This window comes from Triplophysa rosa, linkage group LG4, assembly GCF_024868665.1.
Source record: "Triplophysa rosa linkage group LG4, Trosa_1v2, whole genome shotgun sequence".
Lineage (NCBI taxonomy): Eukaryota > Metazoa > Chordata > Actinopteri > Cypriniformes > Nemacheilidae > Triplophysa > Triplophysa rosa.
In genome coordinates this window covers 27,862,587-27,886,948 of record NC_079893.1, presented here as the reverse complement: position 1 = coordinate 27,886,948, position 24,362 = coordinate 27,862,587, and the positions used below count along the sequence as shown (strand labels likewise).

Here is a 24,362-nt window from a genome sequence, read left to right as displayed (position 1 = left end):
TCTCTCTCTCTCTCTCTCTCTCTCTCTCGCTCTCTCTCTTGTTTTCCATTACACCGTGTGTCCCTGCTCCCAGCCCACACATACTCCACTTTTGTTTTCATCACGTGCCGTAATAAATTAATTCCTAGAGTTTTCCCCTTCCATTGTTTCTCAGTCTCAGATGTTTGCAGTTGTTTCTTTTCCGCATGGTAATGATGTTGTTTTGTCTGAGATTACTGGGAGACAAATGTTCAGACTGATATAGTGATATCCCTCCAACGCTTGGAAAAGAAAGAGAGACGTCACATTTACAAACACAAGAGGCAACAGAACGCATGGATGATTTCTTTTGTTGCTGTGGCTCAGAGGAATCAGGACTTGCACAAAATTCAGCAGTAGTCATATGTCTACATATTTCTCGCCCCCTTGCGTGTTTATTTTGTTAATGACAAAGCTTTTTAGCTACCAGTAATAGTAAAGTAATCTCAGCTCAGTTTAATAGCACGTCTTCTGTGTTCTTTGATCGTAAGGTAACTTTTCGAAATGAACTTGCATTCGGAATGTATACGTACACGTATACCTATACGTATGTGTATGTGTATATTCCGAATGCATGTTCACTTTTTTTCTTTACGATATGTATGTATGTGTATTTATGTATGTATGTACAGTATGTCTAGATTATAGAATACTTATGTATTTTATGTTAAGCTTTTCATGATCTGATTCATTCCAAATCAAATGCTATCCTGCATGTTTACAATATTAAATATCTCGCATGAAAAGTGCTGCCTTAACAGATTCATATTGATTGAAATCCAGTATCAGTATCACAAAATTGACTTAAATAATTGAGCGGGTTGAAATAATTTAACATCTACTGGATGGATGGTAAAGTAGCTGCTATCTTCAGAGCTTATTTCTTATTGTTTCTTAATATTCAGAGCAGAAAAATGACTTCCAACATGCAGCCTGGCACTCATCTACCTCTTAAGTTCTCCACCATCTCAATTCAATTTATTTTGTCATCCCTTTATAATCCTTATTGGCTTTGTTAGATTCTCATTTACGGCTGTGTTTTGGTAATGTATTGTGCAATTGAGGTTGATAGGAAACAACCTTCCGCATGGTCAGTTGAGAACTTCAATTTAGATTGAATAAAGCAGTACGGGGGCGCCTAAGTCGGACGGCTCGGGATGACGTTTGATTTGGGATGACAAGCTCAACGCTCGGCTCATGAGCCGCTTTAGGGCGGAAGGATTTCAAGGTTAATGGGTTTTCTCGGGATATACTGATGGCTTTTTTCTATTCATGGATTTATCTCATTTTTAGTCCAATATTACAGAAAAATCAGGCTATGACAGGTGTTATAGTAATGGCAAGATTGAATGTTTTCTTTGAAATTGATGATGCAATTTAAGATAATTGAATTAGAAACTGTTGACCTGCCGGTGTTTCTTTTTTTTCTGTATCTTATTATAATATCAAAGATAATCAAATGCAATTCTATACATTAGGATTTCTATATACTGACATTTGTTTATGAATATGAGTTGAAACTGAATACTTTAATTTTGTCTGGTCTGCCTCTGCCCGCACAATTCACAATGACTGTTCCCAAAGCAATGAAAGTATGTATTGGCATAACAATACATTTTCTACAAACCAAGTGTGTTTTCTATTTTTTTTACTTTTTTTATTTTTTATTGAGTAATACAAAAAACAGAACAATTGAAACTGACATGTCATCAGGAGTATTATGATTTCAATCCATAGGAATTATGTTCACAATAAGGGTTACATTCATTAGTGTCAATAAGAGAGTGCAGCAAGATATTAACCATATGAGGCAGGTAGAAGGAATAACCACCAGGTGAGTATTCAAGTAGGAATGCGTAGACCTTACAATTATCTTTTACCATTACACAAGAGTGTTGCCCCAATTAAGTATGGAAAAACATTTGAGTGGGTTGGGAAAAAAAACAATCACAACCAACTTATTACGAAATATATTGTTTCTCTTCATGTGACATCATTCATTCTGTGTAAAAACCATTTTGACCAGTTCCCGTTAAATTTATCCATACTTAGTCTTAAAGAGAATGTCAGTTTCTCCATATCGCATATATCACTTACAATTGTTATCCATTCTGTTTTTGTTGGAGGTTCTTTATTCAACCATTTCTTAGTTATAGCTTTTTTACTGTCGATTAGGAATACTTTGAGAAAGTACTTGTCGTGAGATATGAATTCTTCTGGTATATTTCGAAGCTGTGGTCAATCTCAAAACCCATTATTGATTCTATTTCTGTGATCATCTCAAACCAGTATGGTTGAATAACTGGACAGTTCCAAAAAACATGAAAGGAATCAGCCATTGAGTTATTACATTCTCTCCAGCAACAAGCAGATTCTGGTCTACCGCTCTGTAGGTACTTTCTTCTAGGTGTAATAAAAAACCTAACAATGTTTTTCCATGTGAATTCTCTCCATTGACCTGAACTGGAGGTTGTAGATTTTGTTTTACAAATCTTTACCCAGCATGTTTTCTATTTTAAACAGACTAACAGTGAATATAAGCACAACCGGTCTCTATTTTCTTTCGGCGTGTGCATTTAGCCTGGGTCACTCGCAGCGTTTTTTGCTATAATAAATACTCAAGGGCCCACACTTCTTCATTGTTAATTGAGATCAAAGTTCAATTAAGACGGAGGTAGATTTCGAATGAGCAATTGGCGAAGTTTAGTTCCGCCACCAGAAAACTAGACAGCTGTTGACTTTTTGCAAAAGGTCAGGGCACCAGCTTCGCTTGGAGAAACGGCATGTCAGTTTTAATGAACAGCGTGACCTTAAACAATGCAGCCGGATCAGTCATTTTTTCTGATAATATTCAAAGCGGACGAACCCCCCGTGCGCATGGATGTGAAGGAAATAACGATGTCAATAATAGAACTGATACTTGTTTTGCTCAAAGCTCTGTGGCGCCGTGTCACGCAAACATTAGGAATCTCTGCGGTACAGAAAGCGGCTCGTATTTATAATTCTAATAGATGCAAAATGAGCCTTTTAACGTCTGGAAATTGTGAGGACTGGAGTTTAATCAAAGGGAAAGAAAAGAGAACAGCATGCAGAAGAGAAACAACAGCCAGAATGTATTACCGGTGTCAAATTTTATGTGGCAGGCTTATAAATATTCAAACTTTTAAAGCTGAAACATGTCATTTTTGTGCCACAAAGTTTGATCAAACAGAGTGGCATGCATTTTCAAGTGTAGAAAGGGGTTTCTGAACATGCCCTTCCATTGGTCAGGCACGCACATAGCCCCGCCTCAAACTCAACACCATTGGTTGAGCCAATGTTGCTGCATTTACTGCATAGTTATTTTGAGAACGATAGGTAGATAGATGGATGGATGGATGGATGGATGGATGGATGGATGGATATAGACAGACAGACAGACACAGAAGATAGAAAGATGGGTGGGTGGGTATAGGTAGGTAGGTAGGTAGAGAGAGAGAGAGAGAGAGAGAGAGAGAGAGAGAGAGAATAGAGCCAAAAAAGTAGATATACTTTTAAGTATATATAGATATAAAGTAGATTACTTTTAATGTCATCTCTGTCTTACTGCACATATGTGATCACTCTTCATATTCTTTTCCACTGTATATCCGAGATAATGGGAATAGATTGCACTGCAAATATTTGCATCAGATTACTTCACAAGTCAAATTGTACTTCTGCTCAATGTGGTTATCAGTGTGTTGGATATCAGTCTGCGTAATTGAGCGAACCCAGAGATAACCCGATTGAAACTTAACACTGCCTAGTATTGCTGGTTCAACACTAAATTTAGTTTCCGCCTCAATAAAAGCCCCTCAGATGAAGGTGCTTCTGGACCATCTACCCTCATTTCAGACACCATTGCCAATGGTGGTCACGCAAGGGTGACCACTGACAGACTTTCAAATTGCATCATTTTGGAGACGACGGGTCCTATATAGACTTGATATTTCACAGGTCAGCGCCTTCAGCACCAGTCAGACCTTTCAGTGAAGGACTCACCTGATGTCCGTGACCTTTTAAAGAAGTCGGAACTTAGCTCTCAGCAAGAGGAAAAACAAGAACTTTGGCGATGTTCGATTTCCCCAGGAATCGCTTTGTGCCATCTCTTATTAGGGGGGAAGAATATCTAGCTGTTTTTTTTCTTGCCGTGTCAGTGGCTTTATGGAATTGACATTTGTTTCTGCTGCCAAACAACAAACTCTTATCAGATAAGACAGACAGTTATATTGCTGTCAGCTAAAAAAAAACATTCTTCTAACTCTCTAATACAATAAAAAATCTGATATCTTGACTGCCAAAATCGTTTGGAATTTACATCGGCTGCTATGAAGTTAAGTTCTGGGCTTCTTTAAATGTTGTATCGTAGTTGTTTGGACTCATGAGAGTAATACCATGATGTGTTTTTAGCTGAAATTTTATCGCCATCTTAGTTTGAAACCAAAAAAAGTGCAGGTTACTTAACATACTAAGTTTTACGTCAAATGACGTAAAACTGATGTCAAACTGACGTTTCCTGCAAGATCGAACATTAAGCAGTTGATCCAAAATTTGGGTTTTTTGTAGCTTTGGAAGTAGCTTAGTTATATTTCTGTCGGGTGGAACCCTCATATTTTTAAAACCCGCTACTTTTCAGGAAACTGAAAAAACACTGTATTTTTTAAATAATAAAATGTTGACCAGCTATTTTCTACACTTTCATTGGTTAATATTTGCTAACGTCACAAACAAACATAAAGAGTGACCAATATTTATGAAAAAAATATGAATTGTGAAATCCAAGATTTACGCCCAAAAGTGACAAGATATTTAGTTAAGTATCATAGTACCACCAGTACTTTTTTGGAGGATATCAACATCCTTTTGAAACCGTCTTATTTGTGACGTGTGTGATGGATTTGGGTCATGCTCATAATCGGATGTCATTATGGTCTGTGTTTCACATGCATGTCGAACATAACCCATAAATCCTTGTAGCTATATTTGATTCCCTACTACTCTTCTTGTTCTCTCTCGTAAACCTCAGGATTATGCTTCCAGATTTAATATATACGAGACTGATGATAAATCCCCCCTCCTTGCGTTTCGACTACATTCATAAATCACTAACGATTATTATTCAGAAGGTCATTTGCCGCACTCTATTTTTCCTATTGATATTCTTACCTTTTTAATTACGCTGTGCTGGGACTTCCCCTTATATCCTGGAGCCGGCTCTAATTTGGCGTCTGTCATAATAATAAATTGAGATTATCATCGCCGCCTTCAGCACGTGCTCGCTGTAAAACTGGAGAACAGTTTTGAGTTTCGGTCGCCGGCTCGGAGGCACTTGTTATGTTTTGCTCTAATCAAATTAAAATCCCATCAACGCGGCAGATGTGGCGGAAAGTGGAGTGAGACCGCATTCCGTCCTGTTTTAACTGGCCCCGAGGGCCTTTCGTTCGAGGGAATAGAGTCTAAATGAGCGTATGGTTGACAGATATTCTTTGTCACTGTGACGATTACAGGTTTAAAGGTCTCGTTTTCCTCTTATCACGGCTCTGTTTATTTATTTTGGTGACATATGTCATATTTTGCCTGTCAGCCGAGCTTATTTGTAGAATTGATAGTGTTTCCTTCAACGAAAATGGTTGTTTGTTTGGTTTTTGTATTGCATTTTAAGTGAGTGCAAGGAAAATAGGTTTACCATTAACACACCGGCTGTTTAACAGAGCTGTTCTTTAGATATGTCGAGAATAGGTGCTATATACCTTTACAGTTTATGGATTTAGATCTGGGCTGTGTGTGTTATTGCAAAACGATGAAATGAAAGAAATATAGTTATTTTCAGTTTGAACTCTAAGTTCTGCGAGGTAGTTCTATCTGTGTATTTGTTTAATATAACTATTAGCATACTGGTATGCTGCTTTTGAGCTTATTTTATTATTTAAAATAGATTAAAATGATTTAAAAAAATCTCTAGGGCGCAGTGGGTGGTATTTGTGTGTGTTTGGTGAGAAGGTATAGTGTGGTTGCTAGGCTGTTGCTAGGTGAGATATTTCGCCCAAAAATAAAAATTCTTTAATCATCTACCCAGCCTAATGTCATTCCAAACATGTTTGATTACTGCAGAACACAAAAGAAGATATTTTGAAGAATGCTGGTAACCAAACTACATTGTACCCCATGGACTTCCATTGTATGAACACAAAACCACTGAGACATTTCTCAAAATATCTTAAGTGTTTCACAGACAAAAGAGTCACATAAAGATTTAGTGTGACATAAGGGTGAATAAATGATGACTGAATTATTATTTTATGTGAACTATAAACTCTCAATCCCTGCAGTAGAGCTCATTAACAAAACCCAAACCACCAAATTGAATACCATAAATAAATAAAAAAATGAACATCTAACGCATATCTATAATGGCACATTTAACAATGTATTACACAACCAAAACAGACCTGAAAATGCTCTTGAAATAGAACCACTGTATCCGGAAATAAGCCAAAACAGCAATGCTGGAAATTTCAAAACAGCGATGCTGAGATGATAGATTTAACATCCTTGCCAAGGAAAAGGAAACTTTCCAAAAGAGTTTTTCAACAATATTTCACTCTAGAGCCACAAGTTCAGGCTGATTGAATCTAAAGCCACTAATTGGTGGAGAAAGAAACAGATAACTAAAAAAGCCCTAAGAAAAGATTGAAGGAAGACAATGATAACTCGCGGTTTCGCTCGCAGGCTGGATCTTTGGCAAGAGCACCTCGTCTTCTGCACCAATGAGCCTCTTGCGTCTTTTGAAACGCTCGAGCAAGTTTAAGGAGAATATGAGTGCCTGCATGCACTCGCTATCAAACACCCCTTGAAAGCGTAAGAAGCGTCAGAAGACGGGAAGGCGAATAACAAGACTTCCTAATATTGGAGTCTGCCCTTATTTTGCTTTTTAAAACCTCTAGACGACATAATGCAGAAAAGCTGTAAAGAAGCCATATGGGTGCACATAGGTGTCAAGACATGAATCTGTTTCTCTGGTTTTGCTGTCAAAACAACATAGGTTTGTTTGTTTGCACAGTGTTTAATTTGCTCATTTTTCATTAGCTGTGATTTAAATGGTTCTCTTTTTGTTGAAACGCTGGTGTGAATAGTGCATTTATGTGGCTTAAGTGTTTAAAGCCTTGTATGATTTCCGCACAGGCATCAAAGCGGAATTTGCTGTATTTATTGTTATAACACGAGTGGCACGGTTCCGTGTAATGCACGCGCGACGCTGGTGGAGTTTTCAGTGGCGTGTCTGCATCTCACTTTACGGGGAACATGAACACATGAGCTGCTCTGAGAGTTTACTTCATGAGTGTTTCTCTCTTTCATTCGGGTGTGCCTCCACATCCTGAAGAGTGAAGCTGCGGGCCCTTTGGCCACCCCCTGAAAAACGCAGAAAATCGAACTCAGTCCAAATTTTTTTATGAAGGATGAAAATATCGGAGGAAGTGTGTAAATGTGCGGATTTTTCGGACGCAAATTTCGGACTAAATGTGCAATGGCCTTAACTCCGCCCTTTGAAACCTAAAATCTCATAACACCTGGGGCATGTTCAAGCTCAAACCAGTGCGCAACGTTTTGCTACCTTTTTCCGGGTTGAACAACACGTTTCCTGGAAACTGTGTTAAACTGGGTTTGAGACATAGGCTGAATCCGAAATCGCATACTGCCATACTATATAGTAGAAGAAAAGCAGTAGGCAAACGAATAGTATGTCCGAAACCTCGGTCTTCATAAAACAGTAGGCGAGAATTGGTGCACTATTGCTCGAGAGATTTGGACGTGCGTATACTACTGCTGCATCCGAATACGCCTACTTACCTACTATATAGTATGAGAAAACACAGTAGTATGTCCGAATCCTCAGTATTCATAAAAGAGTAGGTGAGAAATTCCCAGATGGCTTACTGGTTACGCCCACATTCTGATACTTGGGATACTTATCTATCCCATGAGCCCACGGGACAGGATAAGTTCATACAGGAGCATAGCGGAAAACGTCTCGGTTACGACTGTAACCTCCGTTCCCTTCAGTCGGTCTCTCGACGTTGTGTTGAGAGACAGACTGGGGTTTGATCTTGAGAACCTATCATCTCTGAGAGGAATTTTAAAACGCCAATGGACTTGGCGAATGGCACACGCACGCCAGTCCCTGCCCCGTGCATACGGGTATAAAAGGGAGATGGCGGCGGCCATTCACTCATCTTTTGGGCTGAGGAACCTGAGAGGCATCTCCCGGTCGCTGCAGCGGGTCGGCGAAGCGTTGTGGCATGAAGACACAATGTCTCATTCCCTCCATCAGGGAACGGAGATTACAGTCATAACCGAGACGTTCCCCTTCAGTCGGTCTCTCGACGTTGTGTTGAGAGACAGACTGGGGACCTATTTTTACACGCCACGGCGCTGAGCCGTATCATGACCTCCAGCGGAGTGACACTGACTGGACTAGCGAGTCACAAATGAGTGCTACTGCGAGACGTAATCTTCCAGTGGGATCAGTATTTAGTAGCTTACCCTGAGAGGCTCGTACCGATGGTCATCACGGACGGTGGTGTTCGTCTCTATTAGCGAGATGCTGCCCGGCGCCGTAAGGAACACTGGGGAAAGAGTGTGTTACGGAGGCCACATCCTACCACAAGGGGAGGTTACATGTGGAGACACCAACATGGTCTCACCAGTGGGGAGAACAACATGTGAGAATTTGTGTCAGCCCGGATGGGGGGGGGCACGGAACCCAGGTGGGGTAACCAACGGAGGGGAGGTCACAAATTCACCGACAGGGGAACCAGGAGTGAGGATTTCAACATACGGGATGACCCTGCAGGGGAGTCACTACGTATGGGGCAACAGTCCTAGTATAGGGGTCCACCTGAGCACGGGCGACTCAACCAGTACTGGACTTGGTTCCAACAGACCGCTCCGCCCGGTCTGTTTACCATAATGCCAAAAATGCTTAGTGATGGATGGAATGCCTGTACTTGAAATAGGGAGGCTAGATAGCGCACTAGACTCGCCTGGAGAGGGGAGAAGGCGCTTTCGCAGGTGTACGCCCAAACCAGATGCCTGTCTTATACGGCGGTAGCGTGTAAGACACGGGCTGACACTGGTTCCACGCGGAGGTTATAAAACCTCGCAAAGGTACTGGGCGTAGCCCAACACGCTGCACTACATTTGTCTGCCAGAGAGGTGCCCTGAGCCAGTGCCCATGAGGAGGCCATACCCCGAGTCGAGTGGGCTCTCACTGCAAGCGGGCAGGGGCGATCTTGGGACTGGTATGCCAAAACAATGTCATCCACAATCCAGTGCGCCAATCTCTGTTTGGAGACAGCCCTCCCCTGGTGCTGTCCCCCATAACAGACAAAGAGAGTTTCTTAGGCTCTGCGTGCGGTCCAAGTAGTGGCGCAGTGCACGTACTGGACACAACACGCTGGAGGTTGGGTCTTCCTCCCCAGAGGGGCGCGCCTTTAGGTTCACCACCTGGTCCCGGAAGGGAGTGGTGGGAACCTTGGGCACGTAACCGGGCCGGGGTCTCAGGATAACGTGAGAACTACCGGGCCCGAATTCTAGGCACTCATGGGACACGGAGAATGCCTGGAGGTCCCCCACCCTCTTGATAGAAGCGAGCGCCATCAAGAGTGCCGTCTTCATCGTGATATGAGGAAGACTGGCGTCTCTGAGGGGCTCGAAAGGGGCAGAATACATGGCCCTGTAAGACCACATTAAGGTCCCAAGAGGGTACGGAGCGCGGTCGAGGTGGATTCACCCTTCTCGTGCCCCTAAGGAACCTGGTGACCAGGTCATGTTGGCCGAGAGACTTACCCTCCACGAGATCGTGATGAGCGGCAATAGTGGCTACATACACTTTCAACATAGATGGGGAAAGGTTACTCTCTAGTCTCTCTTGAAGGAAGGCCAATGCTGACCCGATCGAGCAATTCCGTAGAACACCAGGACGAGAAGAGACGCCACTTATAAGCATATAGACGCCTAGTGGCGGGGGCTCTAGCCCGCAGGACGGTCTCTCTGACCGCCGGCGGCGAGCCACTCAAGGTCTCCTCGTCCCGTCCAGGGGCCAGACATGGAGATTCCAGAGGCCTGGCTTGGGGTGCCACACCGTGCCCTTCCCCTGCAATAGAAGGTCCTTCGTCAGGGGAATCGGCCAGGGGGGAACTGTCGTCAGAGCCACCATGTCTGAGAACCAAGTCTGGTTGGGCCAGTAAGGCGCAACTATCAGTACTTGATGTCCCTCTTCCCTGACCTTGCACAGGACCTGATGGAGTCACCATTCTCAGCGGGGCATCCCCTGACGAGAGAGCGCATCGGCTGTCTGGTTCAGGTTGCCCGGGATGAAAGTGGCTCACAGGGACTTGGTCACCTGCTGACTCAAGAGGAGGAGGCGTCGGGCGAGTCGCGACATCCTGCGTGATACGCCATATTGGTGATGGCAACAGTGCACTAAAAGCCTACTTAACCCAACTGGGAGAGCTACGCTTTTTCGGCATTAAAAGCACAATCACGTTTACATTTCTTAACATATTTCAATGGTTTACGATATATGTATAGAGTACAACTTTACCATGGCTCTAGTTGCTTCGTGTCTCGATTATAGCTACTTTAAAATTAATTGTTGTCATAAGGAAATGTGATATCCATTATTTGTGCCTGTTATTCGTGAGAATCCACTAGATGGCACCATGTTCAGTGATATGTTGTAGACAAGACAAGCAACAGAATAAATTACCACGTTTCAGTAGTCGAGAATAAAACAGACATGTAGTTTAGAGATTGTTTCTGAGATATATTTGAATCATCAAACAAAACACCCAAGGTAATATAGTTTAATTTATGTACGTGTTATATAAAAATAAATGTTTTTCGCTGTGAAAATGGCTTTTTCTGTAGTAATTTTAGACGATTAAAAGATAAAAGATGTTCTTTTATTTATCTGGTAAAGCCGTTACAGCAGTAAAACATGATGTATGTGATATAGTAAATCAAATAACACTGCCGTGCATTGTAAGTATGAAATAGCAGTATATAGTCATATAGTAAAGGCGAATTGTTTTGATTTTTCCCAGGATTTTAAAGTGAATGAGCTGTGTTCTGATCATGTGCATTTAATCTACCTTAAATTATTTCACATTAGCGATGTGTAGACAATAATTAAGCCTAAACGATTGCTTGACAAGCCTGAGTTTTAACAGTTCCGTATGACAATAAATACATTTTCAAGTCTAACCATCTTTAACTGGAGCCAAAACGTTTCTGTACTCCACGTAAATAGAAAAGTATTGAAATAAGTTGAGAAATGAAAACGATGTTGTGTTTTTATCCAGATAACTGCAGCTCAACCATTCACTCGTATGTCTTTGTAGTCGGCTTTTGCCCTCACCAATATGGCGGCGGCGTTGACGTACGATCCAGCGGACAATGCGTAGTCTAGTTATATATATATATCTATGGTTTGAGATATGTTTTCTCTTGTTTGGTGGGTGTGTCAAGAATGTCAGCCCAATCAGCAGCAACATGTATATAACCCACGCTGTATTAAAGAGACAGCTAGCACAGTGGGTCCAAGTAAAGTTGTTTACAAATGTGTTCGCTACAGCTCGGTATATGCAACAATTGAAGATATTAGAAGATATGTATTTTGCAGTATTAAACATGTATTTATACCGATTTCATCAGGCTCCGAAAATTATTCAAAAAGAACTCAAAGAATGGCCTTCTCTACTGCCATAGTTCAAATCTTACGTCATTACAACAGGGTGTTCAATTTTTTTAGTTTTGCAACGTTTTGCGTAACATGTCAGCGCCCATCGTCGGACATTTTACGCTCAGTTCATTATTATGAGAGGAAGCAGCGTCACACCGTCCATCTTTTTTACAGTCTGGCCCTGCATTCCAATTCGCCTACTTATACTAGCCCTAATACTAGGTACTGTTTTTGTGTCGGAATAGTAGGTACTTTTGAGTGCATGGCAAAATAGATTGCACAAATTGGAACATACTAACAGGAAGCGTAAGTGGCCGTTGTTGCCTAGACAACATTGTGGCCAATAACTGTCACACACATCAAAATACAGCTCTTCTTTCCATTAAGGTATTTATTCATTCATTATATTGTATGTAATGTTTACTGTATACTTACATTTGTTAATTTAGTGAAGCATCAGTTATATAATTTATTAATGCAGTGGAGCGTCACTAAACTCCACCTACTCGTGGTGAGTTGTGGGTAATATCAGCCGTCAGAGTGTGAATCTTTCTGCACTTCGAGTAGTAGACCATCCGGGAATCTTTGGAATACTATTTTCAATATACTACGATTTGGACATACTAATTCTACTTTCGAATACTGTTAGGACGGATAGTATGCTGATTGGAACGCAGGGGTTCATTTAAAAAAACATTTAAAAATAAAAGTCTGGTTAACTTGAACATATTGACACACCCAAAAACTAGTTTGCTGTTATTTTCTTTCGTAAATGTAGAAAACATGCTAGTAAAATTACACAAAGTACTACTATAATTTTAGTAGACGAAAGAAAAAAGAAATGTACTGGTAAGAGACTGGTTTATATTAACATAGTTGTACATTATGCCCTGTTTTTGTGGACTTTTAGTAAGGTTTAAAAACACTGCAGTGTCTCTGAATTTTACTATAGTTTGTGAGTAAATACTACAAAAATAAAATATTTTAATAATATGAATATATAAACATTAAATTAATATTCAATATATTAATATAAAAATGCAGAAATTAATATTAATGCAGAAAATTGTAAATTTGAGAAAAAAATCAAAACAAAATTTGGGAAAAAATAAAACGGATTTCATAGGGCCCTTCAGTGTGTTGGGCAAAGTAATAGCACTGTAAAAAAATTCAAGTTGTTTCAACTTATTATTATTTAGTAACTAGTTGCACAGAAATTTTACCTTCACTCAATTTCTGTCCCCAAAGTGTTACTTGAATTGTTATTTTTTAGTTGGCCCAAACTTGACTTAAATATTAAAAAGTATGCTTGCTCAACTAGTTTTGTAGTTCATTCAACTAAAGTTTTTTAATTATTTTAATATTTGAAAACATACAGCAAAGATTCTGTGAATTAAAAGTATTTACCACACGTTTTATCTGTTACTTAAATTAATTTTTATTATTTGGGAATTTTAACTAGAAAAACCTGTGGAACTAGTTATAAATAATTGCACATTGGGGTTGTTAACAAAAAATATTAACAGGAATCTTTCAGTCACAATAATTCACCCAAGTTCTCAAACAAATTCCTCAACCTCATGCCATCTTAGTTGAATAAACTGCACAGGTAAAAACACACAAAACAACCCCACGTTACCCTAATATAACTTATTACTATTTTTAACAATAAGTTTAATAGATATCAGTCAGTCGCATCGAAATGGAGCACCATACAGCAACATAACGTACACAACATGGCTTATGAGAGAAAAAGCACATGCCATATCTTAACTATACAAAAGAAATAGCATACAACACGGCAAAATTACATTTCAAACCTTCATTATACAGATTGAAACATTGCGTGTTATTAATTAGCAGGGTGAAAGACTTTGTTCCCTTGACTAAAATTTTATTTCCGTCAGACATGCGCTTATCGCCAGCGTTTTTCGAGAAGTTTTACGGCATTCATACCCAAACGATTTTCACTGGCGATGAGCAGAGGGAACGTGCTAATTCACTCCCTGACATAGATGGCACTTAATGAAAAACAGAAACGGTACACAAGGTGGCGCTGCGCAACTTTATGCGTTCTAACACTCGCTTGTTACACAGAAGAAGTCTGCGTCCTCCAGAGGTCTCATTCGAAGGCTGCTACGTCATCGAGGCTTTCTCGTTTGATAAAATCAGATACACTCTAAAAAAAAGCCGTAAAAATAGGGCACAATATATTGTATTAATATGAAGGAATTTTCCGTGTTCATTTTTACAGTTGTTTTACCTGTATTTTACATTTTGCACTGCATTCATTTGCATTTTAGCATTAATGGAAATGTCTGTAAAATAAAGGAAAATATACTGGTAACTTTCTGCCAGTACTTTATCTGTTTTTTCACGGGATTTTTTTTACAGTGTAGGACTCTCCGGAGGCACCCTTCAAATGCAACCTTCTTTGACAGGAATTCGGAGGATACATGAGCTGTATCCTTCGTTGCTAGAGATAACCCACAATTCTTTGCGTCGGCCAACGTCTGTTATTTGAATAAACGGCAACAGCTGCACATTCAATCAAATATGTGGTGTTTAAATGTTAACAGTTTACAATTTGTGTCACGTTTTTAAATAGGTTTACAAATGTTTAGTGATTTTTAAACGGTTTGAAACAGTAATGCAAAAATTGTATATTTGTTTAACTCTTTTGGCATTGTTTAGGGTAGAAAGTAACCTATATTTTACCTTTTAAATCATGTAGAAATCATTTTAATTAATTTGACAGGTGTGCGAGTGCAACGTGTTGTCATAGCAACGTGGTACTTCCTGTTTCCTTTTCTGCCAATATGTCCTACGAAGGACGTCTCGTTTAATTCTAAGTTGAGAATCCTCCGTATACCGCATCCTTTCGTTGAATATGCGATTTTAAGCTAAACAAGCCATTAAACGAACAGGCTGGAAATCCGAACACCGGATCTGTGTTTATTTTATTTCAGGTAAGGTTTTCTATAATGCTTCTGAGTCTATTTATTTTGTATACCGTATCCATGTAATTCTCTAGTTGTTATAAAGGATATCTCTTCCGGGTTTTTCTGCAACCAAGATGCGCGCGCATCCCGAATGTTTACAAACTTATAATTAACGTTAGCCTATTAGTTCAGCCAACATTAGCCATGTTGACTGGACATGAAAATAACCCTTAATTTAATGTTTTTAAAATATATTTATGCTAACTTAAAATAATATGTCTTCCTAACTAAGCCCGAACAAGAATATTGGTTCAACTTGTATATTTATGCCCTTCCAACATTTAATTAATTGCCGTTTTTTTCTGGAAGCATAAAACAGTTTAGATGTATTTATTAGAAGCCTTGATTGCTCATAAATCAAATTCTGTTCAAGGGCAAAGAATTATAAAACATCAGCATGTAATAGATCTTCTGTTTTTTGTGGGGAACCACAAGTTTAAAAAAATCTACTTTTCATAATAATAGTCAATATGTTCTCCTCTGCTCTCCATTTACTACATCTCCTCTCCGTGTAAACTGATTTTAACCCTACAAACAGACTCTGCTAAACTAAAACTAGATTACACCAGAAACAGGTAGCTCATCCTCTCTCTCCCCAGCTCTTTGCTTTGAATGTTTTCATGCGGGGGATGATCCTGAATTGACCACAGTCTGATCTCCATTTACAGGCAGCATTTTTCCCGTGTACCATGAGTGTGTGACCAATGTTTGCATGTGCGTGCGTGTACGTGTGGCTGCAACCTGGGAATGCCTCTGCCTTCATGCAAAAATGATAGCTCTCTTTGGAAATGTCATACTTTCATTTTAAACATTTATTTCTGAGCATAAAAGCTCTCACGAAGATCAAGAAGACAAAAGGAAGGTCTGCCGAGGATTGCTGCAGGCTGGATGAGAAGTGTCACCACTGTTATGTTAAGTTGTAGTCTTGTTTCATCCATTGTAAACATTCTTAGAGTTTGGTTTAATCCTGTTGGCCCGTTAAAGAGTCTGTGCATGCTAAATAATTCTCAGATTTACTCAAAGTTGAACGCCACACCATTGTTTTTCAATTGTGATGCAATAATGCAGTTCATAAAATTGCACTAGCATTTCAATGTGAAGTATCACTTTTATCCGCTGTGTTACTGGAAAAATATGATGAGCATTAATATCATGTCATTAGACTATTAAATGACAAGAAACTGTTTATTTGGTTTTAAAAATCCAAAACTCGAGTCAATACAGAAAAATAAGAGTAACAACAATAACGTTAAAAATATTGATAATTGACGTAAGTCTATTGATTTCATATCAGGAAAAGAGAGTTGCAGTGCTGTATCGTGTTGATTTTTGTTTTCCTCATCTCTGTTTAGTTTCAGACGACACACCCACAGTTTGCCATGTTACTGTCTTAAAATCTTTAGATACTAAACTTTAGTTTTTTATGTTATGCACATACAATAGTAGCTATAGCAAGGTAATTCTGACATGCTGAAGACATGCTGAAGTTTATATTTGTTTGCTTTTGTCTCTTCAATGACCAGACTATGTACTTTTGGACAGAAAAAATCAAAATCACAGCCTGTTGTCACTCTGGTGCAAGGTTATTTTAGTTGACTAAAATTAACATTTTGAAAACGTCTATGTTCATTGAAATCAAATCAAATATTGACCTAAAATTATTGGAAAAACTTAAACTAATTGAAAAATTGAAATGTTGCCTCAAAAATAAACTGATATAAGTTTAAAGCACTAAAATTATAACAATGAACAAAAAGTAAAATAAAACTAAAATAAACATTTATTAATCTTAAATAGCAACATCATAAATCAACAAATAAATTATAAAATGACAAACGCATACAGCAAAATTGCTAAAACTTTAACTGAAATTAACAAAAAAACGAAGTCTAAAAATAAAAGCTAATTTAAAGTATTAATAAAACTAAATAAAATTAAAATCAAAACTATAATAAATATGCACTGGTGTATTATTGTTGTATGATAAGTGGGTGATTCTTGGCCAGAGTAAACTAGTATAAAAATCAGACCTTATTCAATAGGTTAAAGGTCAGGCTATGTAAGATTAACCTCTTTTAAACGTTTCGACCCAGGCCAAGACCTTTGACTGACTGCAGGGCACTGTTACCTTTATTTAAGAATCACTAAATGCTGGGTTCAGGTCAGAACGACAGATTCAGGGCAAGTGTTAGAGTTGTGAAGCGACCCTTACCCTTAATATACCATATTTTATTTTCCAGAGTAACTCAATTGATCTTTTAACATCTTAACAAAAAGTCCCATGTCTCCGTTGCCTGATAGTAGATTTCTTTTGTTCATAAGTATGTCTGTGGCATTTTTTTTCATCTGAGTTAAAGGGGTCATTCACCCAAAAATGAAAATTCTTTCATCGTTTATTCACCCTCATGTTCCAAACCCGTATGACTTTACTTCTACTGCAGAGCACAAAAGAAAATATTCTGAAGAACGTTGGTAACCAAACAGCATTGGACGCCATTGACTTCCATTGTACGGAAACCACTAACACGTTTCTTAAAATATCTTCTTTTGTGTTCCACAGAATAAAGAGTCATATACTGTACAGGCTTTGAACGACATGAGGATGAATAAATAATGACACAATCTTTATTTTTGAGTGAAGTATCCCTTTAAGAGTTAAGTTTTAGCATTCATATCCGACGCCCCCTTTTTTCTTATTTCATGCATCCATATATCAGATTTTTTTCCACCTTACCTCTTTTTATCTTAACCTTAAAGATGTCTCATTTCTTGTGGTCAACTCCGTCAGCAAACGTCCTTCGGATTTTACGCCCTGTGTACACGTAATTGGGTCGTCTCTTTAATTTATCCACCATCTGTCCCTTTAAATTCTTTGCCTGTCGCCCTCTTTTCCCGCTTTTGGCTTTTTTGGCTGTCTGTCGGGAAACCCCCCAGTTGCTTTCATCTTTTGCTACCTCACACTCAATTTCTCTGAACTGCATTTCTTCTCAACACCTGCAGATATCCACAATGCTCCCTTAACGTCGCAATTCTCCAAAGTCATTTTCAATTACGCTTCAATGAGCTTTGTTATTAGAGCCGAGATGCTGGCGCCGCCGCCGGTCCGCCCGGGGCCCGAAACGTCTGAGCGTGTGTTGTTTGGCTGTGTGTCTGAGAGGAAATTGAAAGGTGTATTCCAGATTGAAAGTGTCTGTGTTGATGCCTTCGAGTTGCGTCAGAAGGACCGTATATTACAAGATGATCCACATGAACGTTACCGCAGTGGTTAACAAGTGCGGATATCTTGTTTTTTTATCTTTTCAATGTGTCCAAAAACACAGGTGAAGCAAAGTTTTTTGGTCATTTGTTGTAATTTTTAATGTTGTTTGTATGGATTTCCGAAAGAAAACTATACATTTTTAGCTACTTTATTCATCTAATGCACATTCATTGCAAGTTCTCAGGAATATTTGAAGATTGCACACAGGGTGTGTTTTTGTGAGGAAATAGCTTTGCGAATTTGTGTGTGCGTCGCCACACTCGCGAACACGCTACATATTAGGTGTGATTGTATATTCCAGCGATAAACACAATGACAGCGTGTACAAAAGCTCTCTGTGCTAAAATAAGATAGCCGATGAAAGTCCAGATTATGAAAATTGTATTTGCTGCCTCTTCCTCGGACGCCGCGATAGCAAACGCATCTGTCATTTCTCCACCCCAGAATCTCCGTTCTCCATTTCCTTTCTACCTCCCTGTCTCTCTCTCTTCGTGTTGTCTTCGGTGCGGTGGTTTAGCACAATGGATTTTCTAAGTCATCATTAAACTTTCAGTTATGCGTCTGGGTGTGAAGTCAAGTTCGGTTGAGTCCCCTTATGGAACTTCAGTGATACCACAATAGGATTTAAAATGAACAAAAGACGACGTGCTACACTAGTGCAAGTATTTCATCCTGACAGTCCTGACGATAACAATCATTAGCAAAGTTCACCCAACAACACGCACGAGTACCGGTGAGATAATAGTGTTTATGCGGGAGATTTACTGTGTTTTGTAACTGTAGCGTTATACACAAGAAGGTTCTTCGGTGTGCATTTTAGTTATTTATAACTTATAACTAATTTATAAGACGGTATCAAGCGTCGCTTATAGTTTCGACATTATAAGAGCCACTTGGCTGTAACCCTCCTGTAATATTTATCTGCCCTCGGTGGCCTCTGCAGACAACAGCGGTCCATCTCTGCAACTATTCTTTTTCCGAAGAAACAACTTTTCTGCATTTTCTGAAGTGCTGCTTAACACGCTGAACTTATCACCACAGTTAGAGTTTGTTTACATCATTTATGCAAAATATGATCTACAGGCAAGCATGATTGATGTGACACATTTTTAAAAAGGTCTTAAAGGCGCAGCATGTTATATTAAGGAGGATCTATTGACAGAAATGCTATATAATATAGATAACTTTGTAGTCAGAGGTGTATATAGACCCTTACATAATGAAGCGTTATATTTTTATTATCTTAGAATGAGCTATTTCTATCTACACACACCGCGGGTCCCCTTACATGGAATTCGCCATGTTGTTTCTACAGTAGCCCTAAACGGACAAACTGCTCTACAGAGTGTGTTTCGTAAATACATTATCTCCTTCGGCTAAGAATGAAAACGTGACGACATCTCTGTCCTGTGTCAGCCACCGTAGTGCTTCGAAAGGTGCAGTGGACTGAGCCATTGGTTGCAGTTCATAACCTCACTGCTAGATGCCGCTAAACTTGACCTTTAAAGCTGCATTTTGTAACTTTTTGGGTAAAAATAAACAAAATAATCAGTTATTGAGGAAGGACATAAGAAGTCCCTAAAATTGTCTCCTTACATTTTTCTAATTCACTAATTAAGTTTATATGAATAATTTATTTCTCAGGACATGATTACTATAATTTAGGAAATGTTAGTGTGACGAGGGAGGCGGGAGGCAGGACGAGAGCCATGAGAGAACGAAACGAGGCCTCGCATCTCTTACGGAGGAGCTCCGGAAGCATAAGAGGAGGAGCGACAGGAAGGCACGACGAGGGAGGACCAGGCCTGGACATTGTTAAGTTTTAGTTATGTTTGTGTAGCAAACATAACTAGCCACATCACGGTTGACTGCCGGCCTTTTACTTTCGTTTTGTTGTGTGTTTATTTGATTAAAAGTTTGTTTAATGTTCGCCGGTTCCCGCCTCCTTCCTTCCTTACTTTGAACATTGTTACAGTTAGTTTGACTTCATTTGACTTCAACTTACATAAAGAAGAGTACTTAAAATAACCTAAAATTTTATGTTTCAAAGATGCAAAGATGGCGATGGAGCTTAATATTTCTGGTAAAATTCGTTTGGCTTTTGGAACTTACATAGGCTCTTACATGAAAGCCTTCATATTGACTTATGTTCACTTCTAAATTTATGCAAAATTTTATACTATCATATTTGATCACAGTCTTCAGCTATCAGCAACATGGCAACAAAAGATACAATTGTTTACACACAGTAATAATATCGAATTATAAAATGTATATCATATTTTGGTTAATGGGAACTGAGTTCATATTGTAGTCTCTGACTTGATTGCAGAATGTTTGAGTACGGTTTTACGGGTTCATTGAGCTGTCCTCCGAAGCTTAAGAGGGAGACACATACTGTATAAAATGTCTTTTTCTTAGAGACCCGTTCAAGTAGCAGGGAATATGTGCAAATATGTCTGTTTCTCACCATCTACTCTTACTGCTGTCTAGAAGAGACAATTGAGATACTTAAGAGATCTCATAATGATTTTTATTATCCGTCTGTAATTTCACAGTAAAAACCCGCAGTAAATGTAAAACTCACAACAGGATTACCATCGGCCTCCTCCTCACTTTCAGCTTTCACCATGCAGGTCGGCTTTCCTGTATAGACACTTGATTTATGTCATCGTCAGACACCATAGCCTGATTAACCCCATCACACACATGCACACACACGCACGCACGCACACTTTACCCATCATATCTACCGACACAAATGACATTAACAGATTATGATGAGATCTTAAACCCATTGTCGTGTCTGCACTACACCCCGTGTTCAGCTCACACTCTGTCTCTACACATCCAGACAGTACTGAACGCTCACTGCCATCCTCTAGGCTCGCTGTAGCCCCAGGGCATCTAAGCCGAGGACCTTTTGTGGTCTCTTTATAGTCTCATCTTCATTAATAGTTCACCCAAAAATGAACATTCTTATCATTAATCCATCCTTGTATCTTCCAAAACAGATTTTTCTCTTCTGTGGAATGGACGTTTTAAAGGATGTGGATGGTGCTCATTTCCATACAGTGAGATGAATGAGGACCACAGGGACAATAATAAAAGTTCTCATCATTTACTCACCCTCATGATATTGTAAACCTGTATGACTTTTATTATTCTGCAGAACAAGCAAACAAAATTTGTAGAACATTGGTAGCCAAACAAAATTGGCTCCCATTGACTTCCATTGTGTGGACACAAAACCACTATTTTTCAAAATAACTTATTTTGTGTTCTACATGAGAAAGAGTCATAAACAGATTTGAAACGACAAATTAAACATTGCAGATTTTTTTTTATTTTTGGTCCACAACCCCTAAAATTTCAGTCGGCTCCTTATACCACATGAAAAATGTATAATTGCTTATGAATTATAAGCAATTATTAGTTTTTAATTATTCTTAATTTTTTGTGTGTATTACATCACAATATAACACAACCGTTTAGGTCATGTGTTCCTTTAAATTCAGTTTCATACTTTCCATTTACAATCCTGAAGGCAAACTCATTGAGGATACTTTCTTCCTTCTGCCGCACGTCATGGCTCTCTACCTAGACCAGTCTCCCTCTTAGAGTTTTGTGTTTGTTGTCTGGTATTATTATTATTATTAGTATTATTAAAACAAACACGGACTCTTATCAGCCTGTCTGTGGCCTGTTGACATCAGCAACCGGACCTTTGTGTTCTGTGAGGGACACGACAAGAACCATTTACTTTTTTGTCTAGAGACACCTGAACACAGAGGTCTAAAACGGTATCTTAAAGGAATAGTTCACTTACGAAATGAAAATCCTCACACTGTTGACATTTTAAGCCTGTGTGATTTTTCTTCTGCAAAACACAAAAGAAGAAATTTGGAAAAATGTCGGTAACCAAAAACCGGTCCCCATTGACTTCTGTTGTATGGACACAAAACCAATGCAAGTCAATGGCGACCAACGGTTTTCTGTTACCAACATTTTTCAAAATATTTTCTTTTGTGTTCTGCAGAAGAAGGAAAGTCATACAGGTTTGAAATGACAAGAGGGCGTGTAAATGATGACAGAATTTTCATTTTGAAGGTGAACTATTCAGTTAAGGGACTTTAGAAATCAATAGCAGACCCGAATGCCATGAAAACGACTGGGTTCCGGTATTTGTTAAAAAATGAAACCCATTCTGATTCCCAGGCACGTTGCGAGGTCTCGCTCTGATGTTGCATTTGGGAGACTGAGATTTGGAGAGGTTATGGCTCTTACTGAAGTTCTCTGCAGCGATCTTTGTTTTTGTCATCCCTGGAGCTCGGTGCGCATGCCTCCACAATGTTCCGCTTTACTGCCGCACCATATGGCTTCTTCTCCCTAACGTGATACCTGGCCACTAATTCTCACTTTTTCCCGTTTTCTCTCAATGTGTTTGTCTCCCGTGCTCGCTTGCCTGCTGTTACCAAGTTTGCATTGACTTGGGTTTCCTGTTGGCGTGCGTTTCTCCATTCGGGGAGCTGAGCCCATTCTCACCAAAACAAAGATGGCACATGGTCACACACCTCAGGAAACATAGCTTGGCATCGGGCTTAGGAAACACACATCTTTTCTTTCTGTAAAAAAAACGGAAGCTTTCCTGTTGTGCAACACACCGCTGTTTAGATATTCTCAAGGTTTGAATGTGAAAATGGAAGACATTGGTCATACAGGAAGCACGGTGAGATGGTATAGATTTAAAACATGAAATGCTATCGCTGAGAAGCATTTCCACAAGTGCTACCCAAAACAATGTTTGTTTCATTTCCAACCTTGTTTCAGGAAAAGCTGAAAGAGGCCATGCTGTGCTGCGTTGGGTTTTGCTAATGATGTGGCTCCTTCGGGCATGTTTTTATCGGTCTTTTATCTCTCCTAACAAAACTTGTGTTACTTTCTTTTTCTCCTCCCTGAATTTGCTTACCTACTGTTTTTGAGGCTGTCATATTTACAGTATATGGTATATAATTATGGGCAATTTTCTTTTAACATTGTTGTGGTGATTTCTTGTAATATCGAGCGTGTGCGGTTCACCTGTGTCACTAGGGTATAAATAATTATGGACAAATGGAATCAGCTTGTCACACACTCACATCAGGTTATATTTAACAGCTAACACCTTCATAATAACTCAGCTGACATCATAAAAATAATGAGACCCTTAGCGTGAACATTATGAACATTATTCTTTCAGTGTCATGATGGTACTTCGGAAAAATGAACTACCTCAGTGGTCTAAAATTTGAGAGACAAGGTTTTAGTATGAGCTATTTTTTCTTTAAATGGGGCCATTTAGTGATAATTCTAGTCAAGTCCTAGTCTTCAACCAGAAATAAAAGGAGTCTTGTTAGTCTGCAAAAAAAGTTTGTGTGGTTTTTTTTAAAGAACAAAACAAAGTTTATTATACAGAGTGTGGAAACTGTAAACATTAATGTGCAGAAAATGTGCTTGTAGCAGAAGGTGTTGGTTTGTAGGTCTGTTTTGTCTTTCACACTTGTTTTTATTTTCTTATTATTAATAATAATTCTGTGAGTTATAACACACATTTCAGCATTATTAAAAAATATGAAAAATACATATTTTTTGCAGTTTTTGTTATTTTTTTGTTAGTCTCTTGCCATACTCCAAATAAGTTTGGTTCCATTTTTGCTGGAAATGCCAGACACGATTTTACCCATTTGATTTGCGATTTTTTGTTTCAAGTGATATAGAGGCTTACAGCATTAAAGGCAGGGTAACCGATTTCCGAATTACGCTTTAGACAACTGAGTCGGGCCGAGTACCAAAACAACCTTGTAGCCAATCAGCAGTAAGGTGCACAGTGCACAGGACGGACATTAGCCGAGCTGAGCGCTGACGAAAGCGAAAGATGGGGGTAGGGGTGTGTTTGTTTTGGTGATTTGAACATCAACAAAGGCTAAAAGAAATCGGACACCCCGCCATTAAGTAACTAGTTAACAAATTAAAAGTATTTTGTCATTACTTTTTTTTGCTGTCGGGCAGTCGTCTCAGCCTCAGACGTCTTTAACGGTCTGCCTGGAAACAACACGAAGCCATGTGATTGAAGAAGTTAGCTGTTGTGTTTACATCGGTTGCAATAAGAATTCATCACGATCAACTAAAAGCTAAATTCCTAAAACAATGCGAGATTAATGGCATAACATTTTACAAGGTGGCCAATTCGTATGAATTTGTACGATCTTATTTGTATGTTTTAGAACGATGTTTTTAGTAAATCGTTACGATATATGATTCGTGACAGTGAGATTTAGGG

General features: G+C 39.1%; 1 protein-coding gene across 1 annotated transcript in view; it reads left to right on the top strand.

Annotated features, from left to right (window-relative positions):
* sorcs3a (sortilin related VPS10 domain containing receptor 3a) overlaps nucleotides 1-24,362 on the top strand; it is a 187,019-nt gene that overhangs the window by 75,320 nt on the left and 87,337 nt on the right. The window lies entirely within an intron of this gene.